The sequence below is a fragment of the Panthera onca genome, chromosome D3 (genome assembly GCF_046562875.1).
Source record: "Panthera onca isolate mPanOnc1 chromosome D3, mPanOnc1 haplotype 2, whole genome shotgun sequence".
Lineage (NCBI taxonomy): Eukaryota > Metazoa > Chordata > Mammalia > Carnivora > Felidae > Panthera > Panthera onca.
Window position 1 is genome coordinate 19,050,761 of NC_138350.1, and position 12,730 is coordinate 19,063,490.

The 12,730-nt window shown below is 42.7% G+C and overlaps 1 protein-coding gene and 1 gene segment (V, D, J or C); both read right to left on the minus strand.

Annotated features, from left to right (window-relative positions):
* The window catches only part of LOC144613894 (immunoglobulin lambda-1 light chain-like), a 429,142-nt gene that overhangs the window by 382,026 nt on the left and 34,386 nt on the right, over positions 1–12,730 (minus strand).
* The window catches only part of LOC132675490 (immunoglobulin lambda-1 light chain-like), a 500,428-nt gene that overhangs the window by 373,487 nt on the left and 114,211 nt on the right, over positions 1–12,730 (minus strand). The gene's annotated exons all lie outside the window — the stretch shown is intronic.

Sequence of the window (12,730 nt, forward strand, 5' to 3'; positions counted from 1 at the left end):
AAGGTTTTTTTCTTTTGGCATTCTAGCTTCTTGTAAGGGAAACATGCCTGTTACATTACGGGGAGGGCCTGGATAAGGCGGGTAGCAGGGAGCAGAATTGTATTATTTTTTTAAATATAGATTGAGGACCCGAGGAGGAGGAGGTTGAGGTGGAAGACTTCCCTTCCTCCTTCTCTAGGTCTGTTTTGGATACAGGGACCTTAATTGTTTCCCCTCCTGATTGCTGGACTTTAGAAAGGGTTGCCATTAAATTAGGATCCACCTTACATTGCTTATATGTATCTCAATTTTTTTCTTAAGGCCCCAAAACAGTGAACATAGGGGAATCCTCCCCATTCCCCTTCACATTTGCAAAACAAGTCCAATTGTAGGATAGTATTGTCACTGATATTTCCCTCTGGTGGCCAGGCTCCTCTTCCAATTTGTATCGGGGCCAAGCCTTTGTGCAGAAGAAAATGAATCATAATGCATTCCAGTGGCCTTGGTTGGGGAATTACCCATCTATAGGAAAAAGGAAGAAAAATTGTCCCTTATCTCATTTTCCTATAGCTGGCCAGGAGAAACCTCATCTCCTGGCTCTGCATTTTGGCTAGCTATGCCACTGGCAGCCAAAAGCCCTGTCAGTCTCATGAGGTGCTGGGAGTACTCATTCTTACTCAGGCTTGACCCTACCTCTGAGAGCTGACCTGGTCTTTCCTGTTTTTGTTTTTTTTTTTTTTTTCTTACCCCTCCGTTTCCTACCTGCAAGACCTTGGAGGGTATGGTTTGTGACCAAGCAAGGTGTCATAGGATGCACTAATTTTATTTTTTTGTCCAACAATAACATATATAGTGATCATTGGCTGTTGAGGGAGGGTGTTAAAGGGCCAAAGTCAAGGTCTATTCCCCTGCCTTTTCCAACAATGCTCACATAAATATGTTTCAGCCATGTGGATGTCCATTTTTGGACTACAGTGGGCTAAGTTTAGTAACATGGCTCCCATGTATCTTAGTAAAAGTCCTCCATTTATCATCCCTCCCTCATAGGGCAGAGGCACCCATTCCTCTGCTAAACAGGAACAACACAAATGTGGAGGATTTGGAGGCCGGCACCAAGGGTATTGCCATCATTTTCCCAGCCTTTGGATAAAGGAGGAGGAATTTTAATCCTAACCCAGTGTACTTTTAAAATCCATTTATTTTAACCTTAATCTGTCCTGACTGCACATAAAATTTCTTTTTAAAGATTTCCCTTCATGAACCTTCTACAACTTTTCTTTGCATTTAGATTTTGTCCCAAGCCATTTCTCTCCAAATAACCAGTCTCATTTAGGACAAAATTACTTTCTTTTACCTTCAACAAAAATATATTTCCGTTTCTTATATCTGCTACTTTTCTACATACAGAGTTGCTTTTCTTATTTTCATCAGTTTTAACTATATTTAGCAGAATTTTAACTCTTAGAAACCTTAGCCTCCAGTGAAAACTAAATAGTAACCAATTGTGAATTCTACGTTACATCAGAATTTTTTTTAGATGGCAAACTTACGAATCCATTAAGCATAAAACATATTTCCCACAGATCCAAATATCCTTGGTTTCTCTGCAACAAGTCAGAAGCACAAACCCACATCTAGTAATTAGTGCTTTAGCTCCTTATCTCATTAGATATCCAATGAATTCAATCTCAATTTATCATGTAAGCAAAACTTTAATGTTTTAGGTTACCAAAGACTTTGAAAGCTATCTTAACAATTACCCGTGAAAGCCTTGAGACAGACCAAATTAACCATCGTTTTAAGTCACCTTTTTGCTGACAAATTGCAACAGAGATAATAAGAGTTTATTTGACCTTTAGAAACACTTAAGTAGAAAAACATTTTATGTATTTAATGCTGATAACTCTAAAGACATTTCTATTCTATTTTATTTTATTATTTAAAAAACTTTTTTCAATGTTTATTTTTGAGAGACAAAGAGAGACAGAGCTGGAGTAGGGAAGGGGCAGAGAGAGTGGGAGACACAGAATCTGAAGCAGTCTCCAGGCTCTGAACTGTCAGCACAGAGCCCCATGTGGGGCTCAAACCCCTGATCCGTGAGATCATGACCTGAGCTGGAGTCAGATGCTCAACTGACTGAACCGCCCGGGTGCCCCAAGACATGTCTATTTTAAACCAACAAATTTAAATCCATTTAAATGCCAAATATGTTCTGTCTGTGTCTATTTAAAAGTTAATAAATTTGTGTCCCACTGGGTATTTTTAACTGAGGCACCAGTGGGGAAATCTGAAGTGTGGGGTCTTCGCTCCAAGATCTCTAGGGTGGGAGGAGGAGCTGATGGTTCCTGAGGCATCGAGGAGCCTGTCACGCAGGCTGACCCCCAGGTAGTGCAGAAAAGGAGGAGCGGAAGGGAAGGCAGAAGAGGAGAGGTGGCCTCAGAAGGCAGAGAAAGAGAATTCCCTGTTTGAAATATTGTCAACTCAGACAGAGGAGCAGACTCCAGGTTTCCTTTCTTTCGTTTTGTTTTCAACTAGGGGAATCACACTGTCCATGTCAGTCCAGAGAATGCAGGGAATTTCCCTGAAACAAAAGGAGTTTTGGCAGCTGCTTGGGAATACTCCCTTAAAGTCCCCGTTCTGAGGTAGAATAACCAGAGACAGTTGGCTCTAATTATCAGAGCCACTGACCCAGGAAATGAACTAGAGACAAGTCCCCACACACAGTCACATGGTGACTCCAACCCACCGCCCAGCCCTTAGAGTTTGCGGCTTCATTCCTCATCCCTTGTGGAACTACTAGGGCAACTCTGGGCGGTGATCAGGCTCCCCTTCTGCCTCTTGGGGCAGGTCTGCCAAAACGAACCCGGGGTTCTTACCAGTCTGATGGGTGGTGCTCCCTGAGCTGGTTCCTGGGCCTCACAGGTCCTGTTGGCACACACGGGGTCCTTGCCCTGGCTCGCGGAAGGGCAAGTCTCCTGCAGATCAGCGGTCGGCTGGCACCAGGTGCGGCTCCGAGGTTTGTATCCCTGATGGCAAAGGAGGTGGAAATGCACCCTCTCTGAATCCCAGACATGAGCCCCCAAGTAATGTAGCAGGATTCTCCCACAGGGTTGTTACACCAAGGCTTTTCTTTCCAGGAAGCAACTTTATTCCTGCCGGCATCACTCAGTTGGGTTTGTACCCAAAGAACTGAGGACCGAACGCCACGTGGCATAATTTTTTTAATATATTTTTTACTTCTTATTCTCCCATACATGGTAACACACAAACATGTAGTCTGATTAAGTGGTCTCACATTACAAGGTTGAGAGGGATGTTGTCACTTATGCATATAGTCAAGTTGCCTTGAGGCTTTTTTTTGCTTTCCTTAGGGAGAGGACCCTACCAAACCTCACTTTGCCTGAGCGTCTTTGGAATTTCCATGTCTGTGTGGATTCTCTCTATGTGTGCTATTAAATCTGACTTTCTCTTGTTAATTTGTCTCATGTTAATTTGAATCTTAGTCGAGGTAGAAGGATCTTGAAATAGACAGAACATCCTTCTTTTACAACAGTGGTACAGGAGACAAAGCAGGAAGAAAAGGCTGAGGTTTTTCCTTTAAAACTATTAATTATTGTTAATATATTCCAGACCCTGAGGAACGTGCAGTTGGGATCTATTCCTTCATCTGTGTGTGTTCCTGGGACACCTGTGCTGTCTCAGGCAATAGCATAATCTCTGTGCCAGTCCTTCCTCCTCAAAGACAGGTCTCACCACAGAGGAATGTCCCCTACAGGAGCCTCCACAGAAGCTTCTCAATAAAGGAGGCTCAGAGGTTTTTGTCTCACTTCCTCCTTATCTGAGTCACTGTGAGTAACAAAAGCTGCTCTCACTGCCATGATCTGTGGCACAGTAAAAGCCTTGTGCTCAGGCTGCAGCACAGAGATGAACAGAAGTCCTGCGTTGGCTGAGGCATCCTTGGATCCAGAGAAGTGGCTGGGGACCCCAGAGCCCTGGTGTTTATTTGAGTCTGAGTGGAAGCTTGGGAGATACCTGGGAGGGCTCCCTGGCTTCTGCTGGAACCAGTTTATGTAGTAGCTGCCAATATTGAAGCCACTGCTCAGGGTGCAGGTGATTCTGGTTGTTCCCGGAGATGCAGAGAGGGAGGACAGCTGGGTCAGCACAGGCTGGGACAGGGAACTTGCAAACACAGACACTCATGGGTGATGGGCTAGGGGCCAGAGTAAAGTTTCTCAGTATCTGAGCCAGAGGGGCTGATGGAGGCTGAGAACTGTAACGTGGTACCTGAAGCCTGTTTATACATGTGCAGTGAGACAGGAGCACAAGGAGAACAGGAGTCCAGGCCATGGTGACACAGCCCCTGGTCCCCACAGTGGGCTGGGCTGCGCCAGGCCTCCTTTTCTCCTCCACCTTCTGCCACAGATGGGGCTGTCCATGCAAATGACTTCCATCCAATGACTCCCCAGTCCTGGTGCTGGAGCTCAGCTCACATCAGACACTGAAGAAGTTGGAGGTGGCTTAACCCTTGGGGAGAGCTCTGCAAGGAAGCACGTGTGAGACAACTCAAAGCCTCCAGGCCTGGCTTCCTCTGAGTGAATGGTACTCACTAAGCAGCTGTGTATGGACTGCAGGGCTGTCCCACAGAGCCCCCTGTTGATCTCATGTAGAAAAATAAAAAATGAAAAAAAAACTTGTAAGAGATAACTCCTATTAAAAGTAGATCAATACGTACCTGCTTAAGAAGATACAAAATTGGCTCTACCAGAAATACATTGGATGAATATACCAGTTTTAATAGGAAAATGGAAAATGTTCATGTCAAGTAGAAGCATGTGCTCTGAAGAACAACTGAGAACAAGGGAGAGTCCATGACCGTGGAAGTGTTGAAGCCAAAGGACTTTGAACCCCAAAAGTCGAGGAGGTAAAAAACAGTCACGCCTCCAGGAACCCACCGGGACAACCTAATGGGCCATAGGGCTACTTCAATGAACAAATCAAAGCACACCAAGTGGAGGGTCCAAAACATCACTACAAGTAGGGAGATAAAGTAATCAAAGTCACAACAACAGAGAGCAAGTAACACTCTCCAAAAAACACCTCCTGAAAGGCCAGGCCCTGGACAGTGTATGACCCCTTTTAATATAATAGTGCTTGCAGGTGCAGGACACATAACAAGCTTTTCAAACACATAAGAGACAGAAAACTAGTCTAAATGATGAAACAGAAGAATTCTCCTCAAAAGAAATTCCAGGAAAAAATGACAGCTAAAGAATTGATCAAAACAAATGTAAACAATATAACTGACCAAGAATTTATAGTAGTAATCATAAGATTAATTGCTTGGCTTGAAACAAGCATAGAAGATAGCAGAGAATCTATTGCTGCAGAGATCAAGGAACGGAAAAATAATAATGATTAATTAAGAATGCTATAAATGAGGTGCAAGATAAAATAGAGACCATCACAGCAAGGATTGAAGAGGCAGAGGGGAGGATAGGTGAAATAGATAAAATTATGGGAAAAGAGGAAGCTGAGAAAAAGAGAGATAAAAAGATTCTGGATCATGAGGGGAGAATTAGACAACTAAGTGATTCAATGAAATGGAACAATATCTGTATCATAGGCATTCCAGAAGAAGAGAGAGAAAGGGGCCAAAGGTGTACTTGAACAAATCATAGCTGAGAACTTCCCCAATCTGGAGAAGGAAACAAACATTGAAATCAGGCAGGCACAGAGAACTCCCTTCAGACATAACTTGAATCGATTTTCTGCACAACATGTCATAGTGAAACTGGCAAAATACAAAGATAAAGAGAGAATTCTGAAAAAAGCTAGGGATAAATGGGTCTTAACCTACAAGGGTAGACACATAAGGGTAGTAGCAGACCTATCTACTGAAACTTGGCAGGACAGAAAGGAGTGGGAGTAAATTTTCAATGTGATGAATAGAAAAATATGTTGCCAAGAATTCTTTATCCAGCAAACCTGTCATTCAGAATAGAAGGAAAGATAAAGATTTTCCCAAACAAACAAAAACTGAAGGAACTCATCACCAATAAAGCAGCCCTACAAGAGATCCTAAGGGGGACTCTTTGAGTGAAATTTTGCAAGGACCACAAAGAACAAGAGACATTACTACTACATTACTACTGGAGTAGTCATACTTATATCAGACAGACTACGTTTTAAACTAAAGGCTGTAACAAGAGATGAAGAAGTGCATTATATAATAATTATGGGGTCTATTCATCAAGAAGAGCTAACAATTATAAATATCTATGCACCAAATTCGAAAGCACCCAAATATATAAAACAATTAATTGCAAACATAAGCAATCTTATTGGTAAGAATGTGGTATTTGTAGGGGACTTTAATACTCCACTTACAACAATGGACAGATCATCTAGACAGAAAATCAACAAAGAAACAATGGACCTGAATGATACACTGGACCAAATGGACTTGGAAGATATATTTAGAACTTTTCATCCTAAAGCAGCAGAATATACATTCTTCTCGAGTGCACATGGAACATTCTCCAAGATGGATCACATACTGGGTCACAAAACAGCCCTCAATAAATATAAAAGAATTGAGATGCATACTTTCAGATCACAACGCTATGAAAGTTGAAATCAACCACAGGAAAAAGTTTGGAAAACATCCAAATTCTGGAGGTTAAAGAACAACCTACTAAAGAATGAATGGGTCAACCAGGCAATTAAAGAAGAAATTTAAAAATATATGGAAACAAATGAAAATGAAAACACGATGGTCCAAACCTTTTGGAATGCAGCAAAGGCAGTCCTAAGAGGAAAATACATTGCAACCCAGGCCTATCTCAAGAAAAGAAAATACAAAATCTAACAGCACACCTAAAAGAACTAGAAACAAAACAACAAAGAAACCCCAAGGCCAGCAGAAGAAGACAAATAATGAAGATCAGAGCAGAAATAAACAATATAGAATCCAAAAAAACCCAGAACAGATCAATGAAACTAAGAGTGGTTTTTTGAAAAAATAAACAAAATTGATAAACCTCTAGCCAGGCTTCTCAAAAAGAAAAGAGAGAGGACCCAAATAGATAAAAGCACAAATGAAAATGGATTTATTACAACTAATCCCTCAGAAATACAAGCAATTATCAGAATACTATGAAAAATTATATGCCAACACAGGACAACCTGGAAGAAATAGACAAATTTCTAAACACCCACACACTACCAAAACTCAAACAGGAAGAAATAGAACATTTGAACAGACCCATAAGTAGTGAAGAAATTGAATCAGTTATCAAAAATCTCCTAACAAATAAGAATCCTGGACCAGATGGCTTCCTTGGGGAATTCTACCAGACATTTAAAGCAGAGTTAATACCTATCCTTTGCAAGCTGTTCCAAAAAATAGAAATGGAAGGAAAACTTCTGGATTCATTCTATGAAGCCAGCATTACTTTGATTCTCAAACCAGACAGAGACCCCACAAAAAAGGAGAACTACAGGCCAATATCCCTGATGAACATCGATGCAAAAATTCTCAACAACATAATAGCGAATCGAATTCAACAGCATATAAAAATAATTATTCACCATGATCAAGTGGGATTCATTTCTGGGCTGCAGGGCTTGTTCAATATTCACAAATCAATCAATGTGATACATCACATTAATAAAAGAAAGGATAAGAACCATATGATCCTATCAATAGATGCAGAAAAAGCATTTGACAAAATACAGCATCCTTTCTTAATAAAAACCCTCAAGAAAGTCGGGATAAAAAGAACATACCTAAACATCGTAAAAGCCATGTATGAAAAGTCCACAGCTAATATCATCTTCAATGGGGAAAAACTGAGAGCTTTTCCCCTGAGATCAGGAACACGACAGAGGTGTCCACTGTCACCACTGTTGTTTAGCATAGTGTTGGAAGTCCTAGCATCAGCAATCAGACAACAAAATGAAATAAAATCATCCAAATTGTCAAAGAAGTCAAACTTTCACTTTTTGCAGATGACAAAATAATCTACATGGAAAACCTGAAAGACTTCACCAAAAGACTGCTAGAACTGATACATGAATTCAGCAAAGTCACAGGATACAAAATTAATGTATAGAAATTTTTATACACCAATAAAGAAGCAACATAAAGAGAAATAAAGAAATCGATCCCATTTACAATTGCACCAAGAACCACAAAATACCTAGGAATAAACCTAACCAAAGATGTAAAAGATCTGTATGCTGAAAACTATAGAAAGCTTATGAAGGAAATTGAAGAAGATATAAAGAAATGGAAAAACATTCCGTGCTCATGGATTGGAAGAATAAATATTGTTAAAATGTCAATACTACCCAAAGCTATCTACACATTGAATGCAATCCCAATCAAAGTTGCACCAGCATTCTTCTCGAAGCTAGAACAAGCAATGCTAAAATTTGTATGGAACCACAAAAGGCCCCGAATAGCCAAAGTAATTTTGAAGAAGAAGACCAAAGGGGGAGGCATCACAATCCCAGACTTTAGCCTCTACTACAAAGCTGTCATCATCAAGACAGCATGATATTAGCACAAAAACAGACACATAGACCAATGGAATAGAATAGAAACCCCAGAATTAGACCCACAAAAGTATGGCCAACTGATCTTTGACAAAGCAGGAAAGAATATCCAATGGAAAAAAGACAGTCTCTTTAACAAATGGTACTGGGAGAACTAGACAGCAACATGCAGAAGGAAGAAACTGGACCACTTTCTTACATCATTCACAAAAACAAACTCAAAATGGATAAAGGACCTGAATGTGAGACAGGAAACCATCAAAACCCTAAAGGAGAAAGCAGGAAAAAACCTCTCTGACCTCAGCCGCAGCAATTTCTTACTTGACACATCCCCAAAGGCAATGGAATTAAAAGCAAAAATGAACTATTGGGACCTTATCAAGATAAAAACCTTCTGCACAGCAAAGGAAACAATCAACAAAACTAAAAGGCAACCAACAGAATGGGAAAAGATATTTGCAAATGACATATCGAACAAAGGGCTAGTATCCAAAATCTATAAAGAGCCCACCAAACTCTACACCCGAAAAACAAATAATCCAGTGAAGAAATGGGCAGAAAACATGAATAGACACTTCTCTAAAGAAGACATCCAGATGGCCAACAGGCACATGGAAAGATGCTCAATGTTGCTCCTCATCAGGGAAATGCAAATCAAAACCACACTGAGATACTACCTCACGCCAGTCAGAGTGGCTAAAATGAACCAATCAGGAGACTAGATGCTGGGGAGGATGTGGAGAAACGGGAACCCTCTTGCACTGTTGGTGGGAATGCAAACTGGTGCAGCCACTCTGGAAAACAATGTGGAGGTTCCTCAAAAAATTAAAAATAGATCTACCCTATGACCCAGCAATAGCACTGCTAGGAATTTACCCAAGGGATACAGGAGTGCTGATGCTTAAGGGCACTTGTACCCCAATGTTTATAGCAGCATTTTCAACAATAGCCAAATCATGGAAAGAGCCTAAATGTTCATCAACTGATGAATGGATAAAGAAATTGTGGTTTATATACACAATGGAATACTACGTGACAATGAGAAACAATGAAAAATGGCCTTTTGTAGCCATGTGGATGGAACTTGAGAGTGTTATGCTAATAGAAATAAGTCATGCAGACAAAGACAGATACCATATGTTTTTATTCTTAGGTGGATCCTGAGAAACTTAACAGAAGACCATGGGGGAGGGGAAGAAAAAAAAAGAGGTTAGAGAGGGAGGGAGGCAAACCATAAGAGACTCTAAAAACAGAACAAACTGAGGGTTGATGGGGGTGGGAGGGAAGGGAGGGTGGGTAATGGGTTGAGGAGGGCACCTGTTGTGATGGACACTGGGTTTGTATGGAAACCAATTTGACAATAAATTTAATATTTAAAATAAATAAATAAAATAATATTTGACATGTCAAAAAAAAAAAGTCATTTGAGGCTGAAATCTTTAAGGGCAGATGACTTTTCTAGGTGCTCCTGGCTGGTTCAGTTGGTTAAGTGTCCCACTTTAGCTCAGGTCTCACTCTCATGATTCATGACTTTGAGTGCCACATCAGGTTCTGTGCTGACAGCTCAGAGCCAGGAACCAGCTTCAGATTCTTTGTCTCCCTCTCTCTGCCACTCCCTTGTTCATGCTCTCCCTCTCTCTCTGTCTCTCTCTCAAAAAATAAACATTAAAAAATTCTTTAAAAAATGAATGACTTCTCCTACATCCTAGAGTGATTCCTAGGAAGTAAACTCTTCTTTAATGACCCTGTGTTTTTCCACATTACTGTGGCGACAGACAGGAGATGACGGTATAGGTTCATGAACTGATTAGTGGAAAGGGGAGGAGGGATCAGGGGAAGAGTGGAATTTGGGAAAAGAAATGACCCTAGGCCTGGAGATATAACATGACATTAATGAATAAAGAAAGAACATTCAGGAGGGGCACTGACAAAGAGAGTTCCAAGTGTGGGAAAACCAGGAGAGTTCATTTCTGACTCTTAGTAGTAAGCTTTGTGTCTTTCAGAGGCAGAGTCACAGTGGAATTGGAATCAGGCAGACTGTGATCTGACTCCCTGTGACCAGGACCCTGTGAGGTGGGGACACTCAGCAATGACACAGAGGTGACTGAGGGAGCCTGAGAGCAGGAGCAGCCCTATATGAACTGTGTGGAAAAAAAGGAGTGGTTCCAGTACTGGGCCCTGAGTCTGTTTCTCACCCGACAGAGTGAGAGCAAAAGAAAAGGTCTCAGGTGCGTGGTGGTCTAGAAATGGTCACCATTAGGGTTTCTGGAAAACTTTGTACCTTCTAACAACCTCTGGGAATAGGAGGCCATCATAGTAGGATATGTTTTCTGCTTTCTATTTCTCATGGAACTGTTTGCATTGCAGGTCAGAACCTCATGCCACTGAGGGTGTGTGGGCTGCAGTTGATCTGGTGCAGGGGCATGAGAATGGTCTGGGGGCTGAGCTGTAGTTTTATGAGACAAAAGACCCTGGCCTGTGTCCCCTGTGCAGATGGTCCATAGTCTGTGCTCCAACCTGAATAACACGGAGGATGGAGGGAAGATGATACAGGTGGCTGGGACTTCTTTGGCGAAGCTTCCATCATTTTCTTCTACCTGGACCCCAACTCTCCCAACTACATGGTTAGTCAGTGAGTCCAGGTCCCACCAGACAGTCACTGTGTTACCCAAAGCAATAGGTGTCCCTTCCTTGGTTGCCATGCTGGTGTCAGTGCAGAGGGTGGCGTGGTTTGATCCAGTCATCCTGAAAGCTGGGGTTTCTTACCAGTGGGTCAGTAAGGGCCGGTCTCTGTCATCCAGACGTTATGTTGTGTGGACATTACCTGGGACTGCAGACACATTTTCCCCATGTGGGAAGTCAGTGTGAGACACAGTACATTTGGCTTATGTGTCCTCTTTCTTGCCCAAGACGGTGTCAGCTCTGTGAGCATGGGGACCCTCCCTGTCATTTCTGTATTGTGATCTGAGCCCCGAGCCCACATAGGTCATGTAGTGAAGGTTCTCTCAATGCCACACATGTAGAGCATGTTGACGGTTGACTATCCTCAGTCAGGCACAGCTATGCTCTGTGTCGCTGTTCTGTCCTGGTGCTTTGATATGGACTGAACTGTATCCCTGTAGATTCCTATATGGAAACCCACACTGTGACTTCATAGACTTTATAGAAGAGGTAGACACAGCATGGGTGAGCACACGTGGAAATGCCATGTGAGGACCCAGGACGAATGTAACCATTTGCAAGACAAGGAGAGAGACCTCAGGGGACATCAAACTTGCCCCCACCTTGAACTTGGACATTTAGCCTCCAAAACTGTGAGTAAATAAATATCTTTTGATTTGCTCACCCAGCAACCAGGAATTTCTGCTCAGTTCACATCAAACAGAAAATGTGCTCCTACAAGGATAGAGTTTGGTGTCTGAATTGAGAGGACAAGGACACATACTGAAGAGGAAGTTCACTGGTTTGGGATTCAGACCTCCGTTTTAGGGAAGCAGCTGTGTTGGCAGAAGGTGGGAGCTGCACAAGGAAAGCGCATCACTGTGGGGACAGCAGGTTTTTGTCTCACTTCCCCACGGGCCTGGAGCTCTGTGTGAGCTCTCAGACTATCATCCCATGCTGAGCAGTAATAATCAGCCTCGCCCTCAGCCTGGAGCCCAGTGATGGTCAGGGTGCCTGTGCTGCCAGACTTGGAGCCAGAGAATCGTTCAGGAACCCCCGAGGGTCTGCTATTATCCCTATAGATTATGGTTTTGGGGGTTGTGCCTGGGAGTTGTTGGTACCAGCTGACATAATTGCTACCGATGTTGGAACTGCTTTCAGTGCAGGAGATGGTGACCCTCTGGCCCAAGGAGCCTGACACCGAGGGTGGCTGAGTCAGTACAGACTGGGCCCAGGACCCTGGAAAATGGAGAGACACAGACACGGTGAAGCTGGGGTCTGGACACAAGAGGGTGGAAGCAGGGCCCATGTGTCCTCCCAGAGCCCCTTCCCCTGTCCCCACATCCAATCACCTGTGCAGTGAGCGAGGAGGGTGAGAAGGATCGGAGACCAAGCCATGGTGGAGACCATCACCGATCCTGTCTTCTGTGCCCCACAGCTGAGCAGACCTCCCCTAATCTGTCCCTTTTTCATCCACTGAGAGAGGGTGGGCCTGTCCATGCAAATGATACCCCAGCTCTCTGACCCCTCA